The sequence below is a fragment of the Ceratotherium simum genome, chromosome 6 (assembly GCF_057802395.1).
Source record: "Ceratotherium simum simum isolate JZ-2026a chromosome 6, ASM5780239v1, whole genome shotgun sequence".
Taxonomy (NCBI): domain Eukaryota; kingdom Metazoa; phylum Chordata; class Mammalia; order Perissodactyla; family Rhinocerotidae; genus Ceratotherium; species Ceratotherium simum.
In genome coordinates this window covers 35,714,390-35,733,594 of record NC_141905.1, presented here as the reverse complement: position 1 = coordinate 35,733,594, position 19,205 = coordinate 35,714,390, and the positions used below count along the sequence as shown (strand labels likewise).

The window sequence follows — 19,205 nt, the reverse complement described above, 5'->3', positions numbered from 1 at the left end:
CAGGGATATGCAAATCAAAATCATAATTAGATATCACCTCACCTTTGTTAGAATGGCTATCCTCAAAAAGACAAGAAATAACAAATTCTGGCGAGGATGCAAAGAAAAGGGAATCCTTATGCACTTTCCACTATGGAAAACAGTATGATGCTTCCTCAAAAAATTAAAAATATACCAGGATCGGCCCAGTGGCTCAAGTGGTTGAGTGCTCGTGCTCTGCTGTGGTGGCCCGGGGTTCGCAGGTTCGGATCCCAGGCACGCGCCGACGCACCGCTTGGCAAGCCATGCTGTGGCGGCATCCCATATAAAGTAGAGAAAGATGGGCACGGATGTTAGCCCAGGGCCAGTCTTCCTCAGCTAAAAGAAAAGAGGAAGATTGGCAGATGTTAGCTCAGGGCTGATCTTCCTCACAAAAAAAAAAAAAAAATTAAAAATAGAACTATCATATGGTCCAGCAATTCCACTTCTGGGAATATACCCAAAGGAAATGAAATCATTATCCCAAAGAGATATCTATACCCCCATGTTCATTGCAGTATTATTTACAATAGCCAAGACATGGAAACAACTTAAGTGTCCTAAATGGATAAAGAAAATGTGATTATATATGTATGTATATGTATACACACACACACACAACGGAGTACTATTCAGCCACAAAAAGAGGGAAATCCTACTATTTGTTACAATGTAGATGGACATTGAGGGCATTATGTTAAGTGGTATAAGTCAGACAGAGAAAAACAAATACTGTATGATCTCACTAACGTGGAATCTGAAAAAACCAAACTGATAGAAACAGAGATCAGATTTGTGGTTGCCAGAAGGGGGAGGGAGGAAATTGGGTGAAAGTGGTCAAAAGGTACAAACTTCCAGTTATGAGATAAATAAGTTCTGAGATGTAATGTGCAACATGATGACTATCGTTAACAATACTGGAGTGTATATTTGAAAGTTGCTAAGAGAGTGGATCTTAAAAGTTCTTATCACAAGGAAAAAAACTGTACCTACACAAGGTGATGGATGTTAACTAAATTTATTGTGATAATCGTTTTTCAATATATACATATATCAAATCATTATGTTGTATACCTTAAACTTATACAAGTAATATGTCAATTATATTACAATAAAACTGGAAAAGAAAAGAAAACCAGTTGAATATTTACTGGAAAAAAAAATCAAAGAAATACAGGACAAATCCAGAAAGCACTATATTCATGTACCAGGATTTCTATAAAAATGAGAATAAATAAATTGATTTGACAGAAACAAATAAAGAAAAAATAGGAGAAAAATTCACAGAGCTGAAGAAAGATATTGTCTTTGATTGAAAGTATGAAATCATGTGATAAATAAAAAAAGACCCACCTAGAGACTCAACTTTGCAAAATTTCAGAACCAAAATACAAAGAGAAAATATTAACAAAATTTGGTAGATATTTTCTATGTTTATGTTTCAAGTTATAGATGTATAAAAACAGTATAAATGTAGAAACACAACAAACATAAAATTTAAATGGTTGTTACCATTTGGCAAATATAACAAAAATAGTTATATGTGGACACAAAATGTCTATTCCTTTAAAAGCCTAATATAAAAATGAAATGCATGTCATGCTACCATTTTAGCCACTGTGATTTCTTTTCTTTTTTATGAATTTGAATTGCTTTTAAAAACTGTGTATAGGTCAAATTCATATTTTTCACTGAAATCATATAGGGTAACCTTTGTAGCAGACCCCATGCCCAGCCTATATCCATAAGCATCTTGATTTGCTCCTGAGAACTTCCAGCTCCAGCCTCTCTGAACCAGAAGGGCTTTTTCCAGAATCTCTGGAGCACTGCTGTGTGTCAGACTGTTATTGGGGTGAATTAACACCCCCTAGTAGCAGCCCTCGGTGAATGATTCCTGAGAATTGGTGCTTGCCTCCAGTATGAGAATTCCATGGTGTGTGTTTAAGAACTTTTCCTGAAGTTCTCAAGTGGGATAAACTCAAGTTGTCTGTGGTGATAGCAGGCTTACTAGTGCGCCTTTACTGGCTGCCTTCCCTTCCGGGTACCACTCCCCTGTGCCCCTCTTTGATCCTCCTATACGAACTAGGACTATTCAAATCTCTGCCTCAGGGTCTTTTGGAAAAACTCAGACTTAGGGTCTATTTTCAGAAGACTTGAAAAAAACATAGCGATAAACCACTGTGTGTTTTGATGGACATCTAATGTAAAGGATCTTTTACTACAATGAAAGAAATTTATAAATGGTATCAAATTCCTTGACTAGGGTTTTAATGCAAGACCTAATATATATAATTTTGAATCCTTAGAGATGACACTTACAAGCAGAAGCTACTGGTTTAAGAATTAAATCGTATGTTGTTAACGCCCTTCTAGAAGTCTTTCAAGAAAGAGGCCTCTGAATTTTTCTTTGAACGCTTTCAAAATTTTTAAAATTTATTTTCGATGGCGGTAAGGCAGTAATTGATTTCTAATTAGTTCATTCAAATAGCTTCTAAATTTTTGCTCAAGAAATGTCCCATTAGTTTGAATCTTTTTTGTTTTTGATGGCAAATTATTAAGTATGGTCATTTTCCTTACAAAAATAGAACATAAGTAATGAAAATTTTAAACGTGTTATATCTTAGTCACTTTTATTTAAATTATACATATAATTGTATAATTGAGTTTGAAATCTTAAGTTTTCATAACAGAACTAACAAAATGCCGTGCTTGAATAATTTTCTGTCAAAATAACTATATATTCAGTTATGTTTCTGATCAGGTAAATGTGTACGATATTCAAAAGGACCATGAGTCATGAGTGACTTGATTTGTGTTTGGTTATAGACCGACTACAACACAATTTCATATAAATTTCGCGTAGTGTTTAACAGTAAAATTTTGACATACATAACATTTCCTTGGTATTATAACACTTAAAATCATCAATATTTAAATGAAGTACAATTTCTGTCATTAAGATTGATTGCACTCCTATAAATTGCCTTTCTTCATAATTTTAAAGGACTCAATTTATTCATCAGTATGTTAAACTATTGTATAATGTTTAAGTTTGAGAAAAAAGACTCATTTATCAGAAAAAAAAAAAAACCATGAAGATTGCTTCACCCGAATATCTTAAGTTGCTAGCAGAGGATTGTCTTTTCTGTAAGACTGTCATCTGGCTGTGTTTAGATGTCTCTTTCATATTTCTTTCTGGTACTTAGGGAGATATTTTAATTAGAATATTCAGACTTTTCTCCATTTAAAGAAAAAAAGTCTTGGATTTTACTTTTGAATGTTGTTACCTATTTAATTTTTCTGGTTTTCATGGAAATATGTATAAAACTTTAATAACAAATTAAAAAGATGATTTTAATGGGGGAAAAAGTAGTTTAAATTCCTGGATGAGTAGTCTTAATATTACCTACATATTTGAAGGGCTCCTAGTTATAAATCCCATAGAATTTTAAAGTAATATGAGAATAATCATGAGTAATTTTGGAAGATTATATGTCCAAGAATATCCAGGAAAATGTTGTGAAGAAAAGAATTGCTTAGCACATACTCTATCAGATGATAGTATGTTTATCATAAAGATACTTGATTTTATATATACGGTATAGCCTTCCTCTCTTCCTCTCATTGTGTGTGAGGCATAATTTCTCCTTATTTGCAGCAGTCATATTCCTTTTTTTTTTTTTTGAGGAAGATCAGCGCTGAGCTAACATCTGTGCTAATCCTCTTTTTTTTTTTTGCTGAGGAAGACTGGCTCTGAGCTAACATCTATCGCCAGTCCTCCTCCTTTTATTCCCAAAGCCCCAGTAGATAGTTGTATGTCATAGTTGCACATCCTTCTAGCTGCTGTATGTGGGACGAGGCTTCAGCATGGCTGGAGAAGCGGTGCGTCGGTGCACGCCCAGGATCCGAACCGGGGCCGCCAGTAGCAGAGCGTGCACACTTAACCGCTAAGCCACCAGGCCGGCCTGAGCCGTTATATTCTGTAAGGTGGCTACAAACACTGAATTAGTGATATTGAACCATTGCTTCTAGAAGAAATACAGAAGAAATACAGGATTAGGTTCCTGTGAGCCTCTGGTTACATTTTTGTCAATCGAGCAACATTTAACCTTGCCTTATGGATGTTTCTGTTTAAAAACACCTTACTTAATATATATTGTCAAAAAAATATATATATATAGTTGATTCATTGACATTGAACTCACAGCAAAACAGCACTATAATCCACTTGAACAAAGCTTATCTATCACACATGTTTTCTCCATAAGAGACATCACAGCCTTCTTGTGTTTAGGAACACTAGTCAGCACTTCAGCGCTATGCCTAGGGGCCATTTTAAACAGTAAAATCATCAAGAAAAAGTAAAAAATGCAAAATATATGGCGCAATATACACCATGAAAAAGACAGCTGTTTGCAGAGATGAAACAAGAAGTCGAAGTTTCTCCTTGTTTGAATTAAGCTGGGAATGTGCACGAGGGGCGTTCAAATTTTTTGTCACCCTGTACATGTCTGCAAATGACCACAAAAGCGACATGAGTGTTGATTTTAGAGAGTGGGCAAGTTCCTAAATATGGAATCTGAATAATGAGGATCAGTTCTGCATATATATACATATATATATATAATATATATATATATGTATATATACATGTATATATATTATATATATATGTATATATACATGTTATATATACATATATATACATGTATATATACATGTTATATATATTATATATATAAAACTAGATACCAGAATAATACCAGAATAATACTTTTAATTTTTCTAAAAAATTTTTTCTATAATATACATACTGTCTTGAAATGTGAATTTTCTAAGTCAAAACCAGTGAAATATCAGGCAAGTTTATATGGTTCCAATAAATATTTTTTATTTTTGCAAAAGGAAGAACATGACCATGAAATTAACTCACAAAGGAGAAAGTTTTCATTATCAAAAACTTCACTCATAAATTGAATACCAAACGTCCAATTTTGAGTTTCTTTTTGTCCCTCAAAAAACAAATGTATTTTGGAATGTTTTTGATTAAACAAAATTTAACTGCTTTCAATTCTGAAATAAACTACATAAAGTATGCATTATAATTGAACAAATCAATTATAACAATTTCCTTGTGGATTGTTTGTTTTTAGTATCTTATTTGAAACATATGAACTTTTCCAATGTCTTCCTAGGCTTTATATATATCCACCTCCAAGGTCAAAGACAAGAAATAGAATATTGCCATGCCCATGAAGTCTTAATGGTAGGTACGTAGTAATAGCTCACTGTCGTTTTATTTTGCATTTCCTTGATACAAATGAGGTTCACAACCTTTTTTTCTCTATTTTTATTGGCTTTTGTGACGTGTCTATTTAAGTCTTTTTCTCATTTTTCTATTTCTTATTTATTCTGAGAAATTCTTTGTTCTGGATTCTGGACATTTATCAGTTTCATGAGTTTTAACTATCTTCTCCCACTCATTCTATTTATGCAGTCATTTGAGGAAATGAGGTTTTCATTTGAATATCATTGAATTTATTAGCCATTTCTTTACACACAGTGCTTTTTGTATCTTATTTAAGACATATGTACCTTCCTGGGGTCATGATGATATTTCAATAATATTTTCTGGCAATGTATTGATTTACCTGTCACAATAGGTCTATTATTCACTGAAAATCAAATTTTGTTATGTTATGGTATGAGATAGAGATTCAAACTCATTTTTTTCATATGGATGCACAATTGTCCTAGCACCGGTCAAGAGTGTCCTTTCCCAATTATCCTGGCTGGTATTTTTGACATAAATCTGATATTTATGTATAAGTAGATCTGTTTCTTGTATCTCTAAACTCTTACGTTTTTCTATTTGTATATTACTTCAGTGTTACTACCATGCTTGTGATGTTTAGATTTATAAAAGTCTAGATAATTGTTTGGGTAAATGCTCCACTGTGTTTTTTTAATCTTTAATAGCTTTTTATTTAAATTTTTTTGCTATTTTTAGCCATATGCTACCCATTTAATTTTAGAATCAACATATCAAGTCAAATAATAATTTACTAAGGAGTACATTTGTTGTTGTATGTTTGTTTTATTTTACAATATATTTTTAAAATAAAGCACTCTTGAATAAACATAACAAAGTTGTGCAAAGCCTTTATAGGAAAGATTTTAAAACTTCATTGAGATATGTTAAGTGGAGAAATGCAACTTGTTAATGGATCGGAATTATTAAATTATTTTAAGGTTATAATTATTATAAGGTGAACACACTTGTAACTACCATTTTCATCAAGAAACAGAACTTTGCCAGCCAGTTCAGAAGTCCCTCACGTGCCCAAACCCAATGACAGCCATCTCTTTTCCTCCTACCCAAAGTAAACACTATTCTATTATAGTAAAAACTTCCGTAGTGTTTTTTGCTAGTTTCGTCATACAAATGTACATCACTAGTCAGATAATTTAGTCCCTCTCACTTTTTAACTTTTTATGCCTTTCAAGTCTCTTTTAATTTACAACCCCACTCATTCCTTTCTTTATTTTATGATGTATCTGTTGAGAACCTGTACTCTCTAACCTGTAATTTCCCATGGTCTCTATTTTGCTTATTGTATTCAACACTCCTCTTTCCACTCTATTTAGTGCAGATGGGATGCTGGATACAGAAATTTGATCAGACTTTAATTTGCTCTCTCTGGCAAGACTACCTCATTGCTCCATTTTTATGTGGAGACATAGGAAGATGCAAAACTTCTGCCGTGGCTATTATCACTTTCTCATGCTCTTGTTCTTATTATACATTTAATGCTATTTTTAAAGACATATTTTTAAATTCCACTTCCAGTTTGTAATATTTTTTCACATATATATAAATATTATTACAAATACTCATACTAAATTTGTATTAATTATAATAGATGTTATTATTTAATTATTTATACATAAAATTACATCGTTTGAAAATTAACAGTTTTATTTCTATGTTCTATATGGTTTTCCTTTTATTTATTTTTCTTACCTTACTTCATTGGTTAGACTTCCTGTACAATGTAGAATAGAAATGGGGATGATGGACATCCCTGCCTTTTCTTCATTTCAAAGTACAGCTTTCAATATTTTGCCATAAAATGCAATTGTTTCTGTAGGTCTTATGTAGATACACCATATTAGATTACAAAAATTTCCTTCTATTCCTAGTGTTCTAAGAAACATTCTTCTTCATTTTAAATAGATGTTGAATGTTATCAAATAAGTTTTGCAACTATTCAGATAATTACGTGATTTCTCTCCTTTATTTGCTGACGTTTGTTGTATTAATAAAACAACGTAGCATTCATGAGTTAAACTCAGCTTGGTCATGAGATAAGATTCTGTTTAGGAACTGGTGCATTAATTTTGCTAATAATTTGTGTAGGATTTTTGCATATATGTTTCTAAGAGAGATTAATCTGCTCTCTATGGTGGCCAAACAAGTATCATGTAGAAATTTCTTTTTATTGCATTCTTGGATTCCTTGTTTTCCTCAATCTTTGATGCATGTTTTGAATATATGTATGCTCAACTTTAAGTAATATTTTAAGTGTATATTTCCTCATTTCATTTGATAAATAACTTGACAGGAATTAAAATTTTAGATTTTGAGCCAGACATGATGGCCTGGTGGTTCAAGTTCGGCACTCTCACTGCTTCAGTGGCCCGTGTTGGTTTCCCAGTCGCGGAACCACACCACCCCTCTGTAAGCTGCCAAGCTGTGGCAGCAGCTCACATAGAAGAACTAGAAGGACCTACAACTAGGATATACAACCGTGCGCTGGGGCTTTGGAGAGAAAAGAAAAGAGGAAGACTGGCAACAGATGTTAGCTCCGGGCAAATCCTTCTCTGCAAAAAAAAAAAAAAATTCTAGATTTGAAATGATTTTTCCTCAGAACTACAAAGGCAGAGCTTTGTTTTCTTTTAGCCTTTTGCACTGCTACTGAGACATCCGATGCAAATTTTGTTATTTGTTGAAATCTTGGATATTCAAGAAAGGGAGACAGTGTTTACTTCCAGGTAGAATTAACATTTTACTTAGTGAAGACGTTACATTGTTTCCAGGATTTGGTTTCCTTTAGAGTTGGATGGGGGATGTATTTGAAGAGTGGTACACAGAGACCTTCAAATGTATCTGTAATTCCTTATTTCATAGACAAAGAAAAATATTTGAAGAAGAAGTAGGAACAAGTTGAAATATGTTAAATACAGTTTGTATTACTCTCTGGACTCTTCTGTATGTACAACACACACATACATATATGTTTGTGCATGTATGTATCACATTCTTGATGACAGAAAGCACATTTCTTTGTAGATTTATTTTTTCAAATACATTTATATCACTTTGCATTTTATTCTTCAAGTTTAATCTAAATACAATCATGAACATACCCAAAATAGATATTTTCAGGAGATGATGCCAATCAGTGCATGAATGTGTTGATGAGACAAGAGAAGTTACATAAAATGGAAGAAGAGATAGAAATGACATAAGGTCAACATGCAAAAATATGTTTATATATCATCAATTTTACTAGAATTTATTAAAATTTAAAGTCTTACCACTAACTTATGCATTTATTAAATGGAGAAATTTGTCCATACTGTGAATACGTTTGGTAGAATACATTTTCACAAGTGATGTGTTCCCTGGATATTTTCCTTTTGGTAACATAGATAAACGGCAGAGAAACAAAAAACGCGTAATCATGAATAGACTGGAAAAGCTTCTTTCGTTATTTTGCTTTTGATTTATCAACTGTTGTATCTTGGTGCACCTACAAAACTTCCTAATTTAAACTATTCTTCTTAAACCTGTTATGCAAAAGTTAATTAGTTCTTCAAATAAAACATAACAAGGAGATGTGCCACTGTACTCATTAGCTGTTTTGGGGAAATGTTCAGTTTAGCAAACGGTCAAGGTTCCTAACGATTACCTTTCCATTGGAAAAAAATGCCATTTGTCTGCCGTTTTGTAATTATAATGATCTCTGTGGGTTCTCCATACGCTCTACCACTTGAGGAACCTATACAGTCTTCTTGCTGCTTTTCTGTCATCTAGAGTTTATCTTTTTAGATTTCCCAGGTTTTCTATTTGGGCAGTACAAGAGTTCTGAAGCCAAAGTGGTATCTCTTTCGTCTGTTTTTAACTTTTAACAACATGCTGTGACATAAGATATTGGAAAAAGACAGAAAATTAAAAAATAAGTAGACAAGTTTTAAATATTACCAGCACCTAGAAGCTATCATCCTTAACATTTTGGAATACCTTTCCAGTTTTATCAATGTGTAAACTATTTTTAAGTTAAACAAGAACTAAATCATCTGACATATCTCTGAAAAATAAGTTATAAAAGTAGAGATAAAGCCAAAGTTCCCTAGATATCAAAATTCAAATGGATTTCTCCAAATATAGAGAGGAATATCAGAGGACCTGCAGCAAAAGAAAATTAAAGTCCTGTACTATGTCATTTCCAGACCTGGAAGGGCTCCATTTTCTGTTTGATTCATTTATTTGTGATTTTTATATACCAAAGTATCATTATTTAAATTACAGCTTCATTATATAACTTGATGATTGTTAAAACTATCTACCTTTGTTCTTTTATTCAAAATTATCTTATCTACTATTACATATAAATTTTAAAATTAGCTTTTAAGCATCATAAAAAGTCCTTTTAGGATTTGGATTGCAATCATGCTGAAAGTATAAAAGAATTTGTGAAGAATTGACACTTTTCCAATATAAAGACTTTACATCCATTAATATGGTATATATCATCATTTATTGAAAATTCCTTTCATCAATTGACAGATGTGTCTACTTTTTCTTTTTAAAAAAGATTCCTGTTCCTCTGATATTTTTCTATACCAACACTTGCAAATATTAATACAGTAGCAGCTGTCATTTCAAGAAACATGTTTGTTTGTTTTACATTAAGCCTACATACAAAATGTTGGTGCTGAGTGAACACAACGCATTTTTTAAAGAATGAGGTATATAGTTGTTAAATCATCAGTTATTTCCTTCAAGTGTTAGCTTTGACAGATGTCATAAATTGTGAATTTCAATTCTCCAGAATTTTTGAAGAGATAACCATATTATCACAGATTTGTTTGTTTTTTTGTGGGGATTTTTGTATTTAATGCTAGCAAACACCTTATGATTCATAGAGTTTAGAACACTGAGGTAGAGATAAATGAAATAATTTGCAATAGATTCTTGTTACTCAAAGTTAGGCCTAAAGCAGCAAAGCATAAGCTCCTTAGAAATACAGAATCCCAGGCCCCATCTTAGGTCTATCCAACCTGAATCTGCATTTTAGTGAGATTTAGCAATGTGATTCATTTGCACATTGAATTTTGAGAGGCGTTTAGCTCGTCACAGAGATAGCATGTTCTATGTGGAGCTTGTCCAGACAATCCGAGGCTGGCTCTTCACCACTTTCCTTTCCTCCTTCACCAATTTCTTTTGTAGAGAATCCTAACAAATTATCATCGACCTTTTGGTTTACCCCTCTGATATTAAGGAAGTATACTTTCTCATGAGAAAATACATCTCATTTTTGACCAGCTATAATTGTTGTTATTTTATAGACAGGAAATCAACCTTTCTCTAACTTCTAACTCAATATTTTTCATTGTTTATTCTGCAGAGAAACAACATAAATCTAACTTCTCCTCCATATGACTATTCTGTAAATACTTCAAGATAAGTTTCATGTTACCATTCATTTTTTTCTACAATACATGGCCTGTTTTGTTAACCTATTCTTAGTGGTTTTTATATTTTTTATCATCACAACCTTCCCTCACACATATTCTACTTCTCACTGTGTAACCTTATAATGTTGTTCCTTCACTAATTCGTTCATGAAACTTTATTGAGATTCTACTATGTGCCCGTGCTACCTGTTAGAGAGAGAACAAGGAGCAAGATCCAGGTGTCCCTGCTTTCATGGATATTGGAGACTGAACTAATAAACAGAGTTGAAACCTTAGCTCAATACAAGCTATTATTTCCCTTGTTGTGACTGTTATATATACTTCTAGTAATGGAGACAGACTTTGTTTAATTCTTTTTTTTCTTTATGACAACAGGCCAGAGATCCATTACTAAATTTTGAGAGTGTTTTCTGAAACTATTTTCACGATTGCTAGTCTAGAAAAATGAATGCATGTAATCTGAACATATAACAATAGTAGTGTATTGTAAATAACATTTTACAATTTTTTAAAACAATACCATACATATAATTTCATTTAAACTCACAGAACACCCTAACGAGTGGCATAAACATGATGTGGAAGATTAACTCCATTTTAAAGATAAAGAAACTCAGTTCAGGGTGAGCCCTGTGGCCTAGTGGTTAAGTTCGGCATGCTCCACTTCCGTGGCCCAGGTTTGGTTCCCAGGTGTGGACCTGCGCCACTCATCAGCAGCCATGCTGTGGTGAGGTCCCACATACAAAATAGAGGGAGATTATAACAGGTCTTAGCTCAGGGCGACTCTTCCTCAAGCAAAAGGAGGAAGATTGGCAACAGATGTTAGCTCAGGGCAAATGTTCCTCAGCAAAGGAAAAAAAAAAATTCAAGTTCAGAAAAAGTAAATGATTTGAAGAAGCTCAGAATTGATTATTACTAGTCCTATCTTCAGAATCCTAGTTTAGGGCTATTTCTTCCTCTTCTATACTGCCATGTCTTTGAAAGAATATGACCAGTGGTTATCATTCTTTCCTCTTTTTTCCCCTATTTTTTTGAAGTTCTTTTTATTTTTAATTATTTTTACAACATTTATATTGGTAAATATGACTATGTTATTATATTAGTAAATATAACATTTATATTAGTAAAATACTCTATTTGAATACACCTAAATGGTGTTATTACTGGGCAAAAATAAAATCTCCACTAATTTAACCTGCTGAGAGATATGACAATGAGAAAGATACGGTGTGCTTTGTAAATCCTAGGCACTAGAAATCTTAAAAATCCCCACAGGTCCAATTTCAGCCATTATCATTAAAATGCTATCATGGCTTTTACAAACTTTACTAGGTACATTTTCATAAGTAGGCTTTATACAATCTATTCACAAATTTTATATTTAACTATAATTTCAGCAAACAACCAAATGGTTTATGCAATGACAAGATGAAAAGTGATTTAATGCCATTGTATTCAACATTGAACTCATGAACACGTAAGTGTATTTAAGAGATTGATGTGAAGTTTTTACAGTAAGGTATGTATCATTTATTAGTTTTCTTGTTTTTAGTCATTAAGATAGATTCCTTTGCAGCATATACATTTTGCCGTAGCATTAATAGCTGAATCATTAAGGATACAATAAATGAATGCTTTTGAAGAAACTGAAAAACAAATTTTGTGAAAGCTTTTTGATTTAGAAAGATTTTCACTGCAACTACAAGCACATTGATCAACTACATGAGAAGTTAAAATAAAAACATGAAGAAAATGAATAAATACTAGAGTACTTACTACTTTCTGATTCTAAAATGTAGTTACTGAGCAATGACATAAAGAAAGGTATAGTGCTTAAAGAGTAAAAAAGAAGTCTATCATGAATTTTTTTCCACAAGAACCAAAACAGATATGTTAAACTATCTCTCTAATTTGGTTTATTTTTCATGGTTTTAACTTTATTTTAGAATTAATATATGTATATGATTTAAAAAGACATGTTTGGGGCATAGGTAATCTTTGGAAAATGCTCACAATAAATATTTTTATCACTGATTGATTTAGCATTATTCTGCATTCCCTTCCAATTGTATTATGTATACTATAATATATGCAAATGTATAAATTATTGAAAAGGTTGAACTCAATGGGATTACAAAGTGAAAATGGCTTTACTTTATCAACAATCATTGCCTTTTAATCAGAGTAATGCTGAATAATATAGAATGTTTATCTATTGAGTGAACGATCTAGTGGAAAAGAAGAGAGGTTGAGGGAGGGGAAAAATTCAGTACATCAATAAAAGAAAAAAATTTCTGGCTGCAAAATTGACACTACACAGTTAGCATTAAGTAAATTTGTGTTTCTCTTCTCATAAATATTATTAAAACAACTATCAGCCTGATAAACTGTTTCTTAGTATTGGAACACTTTATACAGGATAATGATAATTATAATTACAAGCTTTGGAATCCTACCTAAACTGCTTCCTAGGTATGGGATATTATTTTTTATAGGGCTAACAACTTCTTGAGACCTCAGTTTTCTCATCTTAAACAGTTATAATAAGAATACCTGTTAAAAACATGCTGCAAGGATTAAATGCAATCATTAATATTTTCCATCATCACATCATCATTACTCCTTTCAATTTCCTAATTTTAACTGCAAATTTATCTTAAAAAATACTATTTTCCTTATAATGCCCTCAGGAGCAGATTCTTCTTTTTGTTGTGCAACCACTATTTAGAACTAGAAGCTTGGGGTAGCTTTCGTTTTATTCTCTCATGTATTTTCGTATAATATTTTGTACTTTTATTTTGTTCATTTTCTACTCCTATGAATTATATACCATCTTTGAATATTACCTTATTCTCTTTCTTGTAGCCATACTATACCAACATCCATATTCCTTGTAGACTTGGGACTTGGGCTGTGATTGCACAATCTTTGATGTCTTCTGCGGATCGAATGTGTAATCCTTACACCTGTGGAATTTATTGGTGGACTCAGTCTACTTTAGCAACCTATGTTGGTTGTCACACTTTTGCTCTTGCCATCATGAATTATTTCACCTCTAAAATCTCAAACATAAAAGCCTGCACTATGTAACAAATTTTCTTTGTCCTACTTCTTTTTCATAGTCTCCTCCAGTATACCTATTCTCAAGTGCAATACGACTTCTAATCCAGGGGTGAAAAATACTTTTTATCGATATTCTATCAATTCACGGTGGCTGCTTGCAGCACTATACTGAGAATTCTGAAGCTGAGGTCATGGCTTCACAGGAAAGACTTGTGATCAATTATCAGTGTTTGAAATAAAGCAGAAGTGAATGTTTGCCTGTGTATCAAATACATATAAATCCTTCAACCTTTCCTATTCCATAAAACTATCATTCTTTTTCTGAATGCACCTTTCTCATTATATAATATCCAGGTCAGAGGATATTAGTGATCAATGCTATCTATCATTTTACCAGTTCCATCGGTTAACTGACACCTAGGCCTTTATTCCTACCCATTGAATGGTCAATTTTCTGCATGCAAGCTTCTAAATTTTGAGAAATAAACTTAAAAAGTTTATTTATTGATTGCATTACACACTTCCCCTTGAACCTCGGCAAGCTTGTGACTGTTGTGAGTAATCATTAAAAAAAGTGATGTTATATAACGTCTGGATTACTCATAAAATGCGTAACTCATTTCACCGGCTGTTCTCTTTCTCTCTCTTTCCCTCTCTGCCTCCCTCCCTCCCCTTCTCCCTCCACCTCTCTCAATGCATGTCCTTGAAACCGATTTACCTTGTTAGAAAAGACGTCTAGACCACATGGAGAGGAAGCATGTGGGTGATCCAGCTGTTGGTCTCAGCTAGGATTTTAGGTTATGGACAGCATCAGTTGCTAGATATGTGTGTGAGCAAGCTGTTAAAGTTGTGCTTTGGATTATTGAGTGGCTATTGAGCACTTGAAATGTGACTATTTCAAATTGAGATGTGCTAGAAATGCCAAATACGCACTGGATTTCAAAGATTTAATAGGATTTTAAAAAAGTGAAATATTTCAACAATATTTTAATATTGATTACATGATGAAATGATAACACTTAGAATATATTAGGTTAAATAAACTATTATTACATTAATTTTACCTATTTCCTTTTACTTTTTCTTTAATGTGGTCTTAAAAAATGATTAAAGGCAATTTAGGTGATACAAACAAACTTTATTTAACACTTCGTGAAGCAGACAGTCTTTAAGAGAACTGTAAAATGGGGCAGAAGGCAAGAAGCTTTTACAGTATAACAAATGAAGAACAAAAAAAAAGACAAATAGAAAATATCTGATTGGCTGGGGACACATCATCAACCTTGTTTCGGGTGAGAAGGCCCAGAATTGGCTTGGTGTTTGGGGATTGGCTAACTGGATATACAGCAGCTCCCCTTATCTGCGAGGGATATGTTCCAAGCCCCCCAGTGGATGCCTGAAACCTCAGATAGTACTGAACCCTATATATACTGTGTTTTTTCCTATACGTACATACATATGATAAAGTTTAATTTATAAATTAGGCACAGTAAGAGATTAAGAACAATAACTAATAATAAAATAGAACAATTATAACAATATGCCATAATAAAATTTACTGTAATTCTTAGCAACCTCAGCATATGATTTTTTCTTTCCTTATTAAGTGAACTTTCACCTTCTTGCGTAAAGGAAGCACTTTATGACTTCTCGTTGACACATCCAAATTGTCGGCATCACTACTCTTGCCCTTTGTGGCCACTATTAAAATAAGAGTTGCTTAAACACAAGCACTGCCCTACTGCAACAGCGGATCTGATAACCCAGATGGCTACTAAGCAACTCACTGGTGGGTAGTGTATACAGCACGGATAGCTGGACAAAGGGATGATTCACATCCCAGACAGGACAGGGCGAGGTGGCTTGAGATTTCATCATGCCACTCAGAAGACTTGCAATTTAAAATTTATGAATTCTCTATTTCTGGAATTTTCCATTTAATATTTTTGGACCACGGTTGATCACAGGTGACTGAAACTGTGGAAAGTGAAACCATGGATAAGTGGGAGACGACTGTACTGTGCTTCTGGTAAAGCAAACAGTTAAAAGGGCAAGTGTGGCTCCATCTTGGGCCTAGAAATTTATTTCAGCAGTGGCAACTAAAATTTTTAAAATTACATGTTCGACTTGCAATATATTTCCCTTGGACAGCAATGCTTTAGATGATTCCATCTCCCAGCCTTTGAGATGTCTCAAGTTTACTGATGCCAAGTTACTTGGCTGAGCTCTGTCCAAATTGCAGATTTGTGAGTAAAATAAATGTCATTGTTTTAAGTCACTATGTTTTGGGTTTTTTGTTGAGTATGCATAACTTAATCTCTGACAGTAATGAGAATTTTTTTTAAATTATGAAGTATATGTGAAACATATTCAAATATTTTAAAACATTGTGAAATAAAGAATATATACAAAAAGAATATGAAAATATATATGTACACTTGTGTATATAATGAATACTTATATACCTACCAGCCAGAAAAGAAATCAAATATTACTAACCACAAAACCTCCCTCCTTATATTCCTAAGATCTCATCTCATTTTATTTCCTCCAGAAGTAACCAATATCTTAAATTTTATTATTTTATTTTCTTTGTTATTTCTACCGCTTATGTTTCCCCAAACAAAACACTGATTTAGTTTGTCTATTTTTGAACTTACATAAATGGATTCAGGCTGTATGTATATATTTCTATGATTTTTCTTGGTTGACTGAATATTATTTGTAATTATTACTTGTAATTCATTCATATTGAAGTGTGTGACTATTGGCTGTTTGTCCTCATTGCAGCATAGTGCTCTATAATATGAATGTTCTACAATATATATTTTTAATTAATTAATTTATTTATTTTTGTGTGAGGAAGATCGGCCCTGAGCTAACATCTGTTGCCAAGCTTCCTCTTTTTTTACTGAAGAAGATTAGCCCTGAGCTAACATCTGTGCCCATTTTTCTCTATTTTGTGTATGGGATGCTGCCACAGCATGGCTCAATGAGTGGTGCATAGGTCCACGCCTGGGATCCGAACCTGTGAACCCCGGGCTGCCCAAGCAGAGAGTGCTAACTTAACCACTACGCCATGGGGCTGGCCCCTACAATATATATTTTTATACACTCTATTCTTGTTGAAAATTTGAGTTATTTCAAGATTTTGGTAATACAAATAATGTTTGTTATAATATCATGTGTGTATTGCGTGAGTTTTGCATATTTTCTATATATAAATATATTTCGCATGTGAATTTCTCTTATGCATGTACCTAGTAATGGAATAGCTGAGTCGTGGTATATATTGATGTTCTATGTTACTAGAACTAGGCATTACTAGACAATGTCCAACTGTTTTCCAACCTGGTTTTGCTAAATTCCACTCCTACCTTTTGTGAATGAGAGTTCCCTTTGCTACACACACTAGCAAAACTTGGAATTGTCAGAAATCTAAAGTTTGACTTCTTTATGTTTGTAGAAAGATATTTCATCAGGATTTCAATTCATATTACTTTAATAAATAATTAGCTTGAACATCTCTTTATATGTTTATTGGCCATTCGTACTTTCACTACTATAATATTTTTGTTAATTTCTTTGCCTGTTTTTCATTTTGGTTTTGTGTATTATTTTCTCATTGGTTCATAAGAGGTTTATATATTGTGGATAATAGTCTCATTGTTCATATACGTATGCATACTGAAATATATATTCACCATGGATTTGGTGAATAGAAATTCCTAATTTTAATGTAGATTCATTTCTTTGTTTTAAGATCTTCTCCGCCCAGCGAACACAAACATTCTTTTTAAATGATGTACTTTTTTCCTTTCACATTTAGATCTTAATTTCGCTCTCAGAACTTAATTTTGTGTGTATAAATAGATAGTGGTTGGTCCAGTCTCTTTCCTCCCTTCCCCCATCTCTTGCTTCTTTCTTTCCTTCCTTCCCTCTCTCTCTCTCTCTCTCTCTCTCTCGCATTTCAGCATCTGAATCGCCAACTATCTCAGGAACGTTTATTGATAGTTGCATGTTTTCAGTGTCACTTAATACCACTTCTGTCACATATAATGAATTCATATGTGTGATGAGATTGTTTCTAAGCTTTCTTGTCAGTTCCATTGATCTAGTTGTTTATCAATGTGCCATTACCATTCACTGACTTAATTATAATAGGTTTATAGTAAGTTGTGATATCTGATAGAACAGGTACCTGCGCCTTATTTTTATTCCTCAGTGTCTTAGCTGTCCTTTGACTTCTGCATTTCTTTATATTTTTTTTGAATCAACTTGTCAATTTAAAGTTCCCCCCTAAACTTTTGATTGAAATTATTTCAAAAGTAGATGTGGAATTTAGGATATTCAGTCTTCCATTCTAAGATGTGTTATACTCTGCCATTCGTCTTTTAAAAAATTATTCAATTAAGTTTAACACATTTTAAACTAACTGTTATTCCCATCTTCCATTAAATTTTTTTTTTTTTTTTTGGTGAGGAAGATTAGCCCTGAGCTAACATCCAATGCCAATCCTCCTCTTTTAGCTGAGGAAGATTAGCCCTCAGCTAACATCTGTGCCCATCTTCCTCTACTTTATGTGGGATGCCGCCACAGCATGGCTTGACAAGCAGTGCATCAGTCCGCGCTTGGGATCTGAAACTGAGAACCCCAGGCTGCTGAAGCGAAGCGCATGAACTTAACTGCTACACCACTGGGCCGGCCCCTCTATTAAATTTTTTATAGAAATAATCTTATATTTTAAAATATGCCTTTAGAAAATACAATCAATAGGGCCAGCCTGGTAGCATAGTGCTTTAGTTCACGATCCCCTTTGGCGGCCTGGGATTTGCAGGCTTGAATCCCAGGCGCGGACCTACGCACTGTTTGTCAAGCCATGCTGTGGAAGGCATCCCACATAAAATACAGGGAGATGGGCACGGATGTTAGCCCAGGGCCAATCTTCCTCAGCAAAAAGAGGAGGATTGGCAACAGATGTTAGCTCAGGGCTAGTCTTCCTCACACACACAAAAATACAATCAACATTTGCTGGCCTAAATATTAATCTTATATCCATCAACCTATTTAAATTCTCTTATTAATTCTAAAACTTAGTTGTATATTTTTTGTTTTTCTTAATGCAAACATTCATATTACCTGCAAATAATTGCAGTTTCATTTTTGCTCTTTACTAACCCATATTCACTTTCTTTATTTTTCTTGGTATATTGTGTTGATTTTGTTCGTATGTGTGAAATATGACAAAGTGTTACTAAAACCTTTGTATGCTTTTACTATTTTTAATGCTACAACTAATACTTCAGGATATTTTATAGACTGAAATTTATTACACTTCTAGTTGCCCTTTAAAATGTAGT

General features: G+C 33.1%; 1 long non-coding RNA gene across 1 annotated transcript in view; it reads left to right on the top strand.

Annotated features, from left to right (window-relative positions):
* The window catches only part of LOC147916839 (uncharacterized), a 98,246-nt gene extending 85,821 nt beyond the window's left edge, over window positions 1-12,425 (top strand). The window contains exons 3-4 of the long non-coding RNA XR_015552468.1: window positions 5,214-5,284; window positions 12,180-12,425. This is a non-coding gene — a long non-coding RNA (uncharacterized LOC147916839). The remainder of the gene's footprint in view (window positions 1-5,213; window positions 5,285-12,179) is intronic.
* The last annotated feature ends 6,780 nt before the right edge of the window (window positions 12,426-19,205 follow it).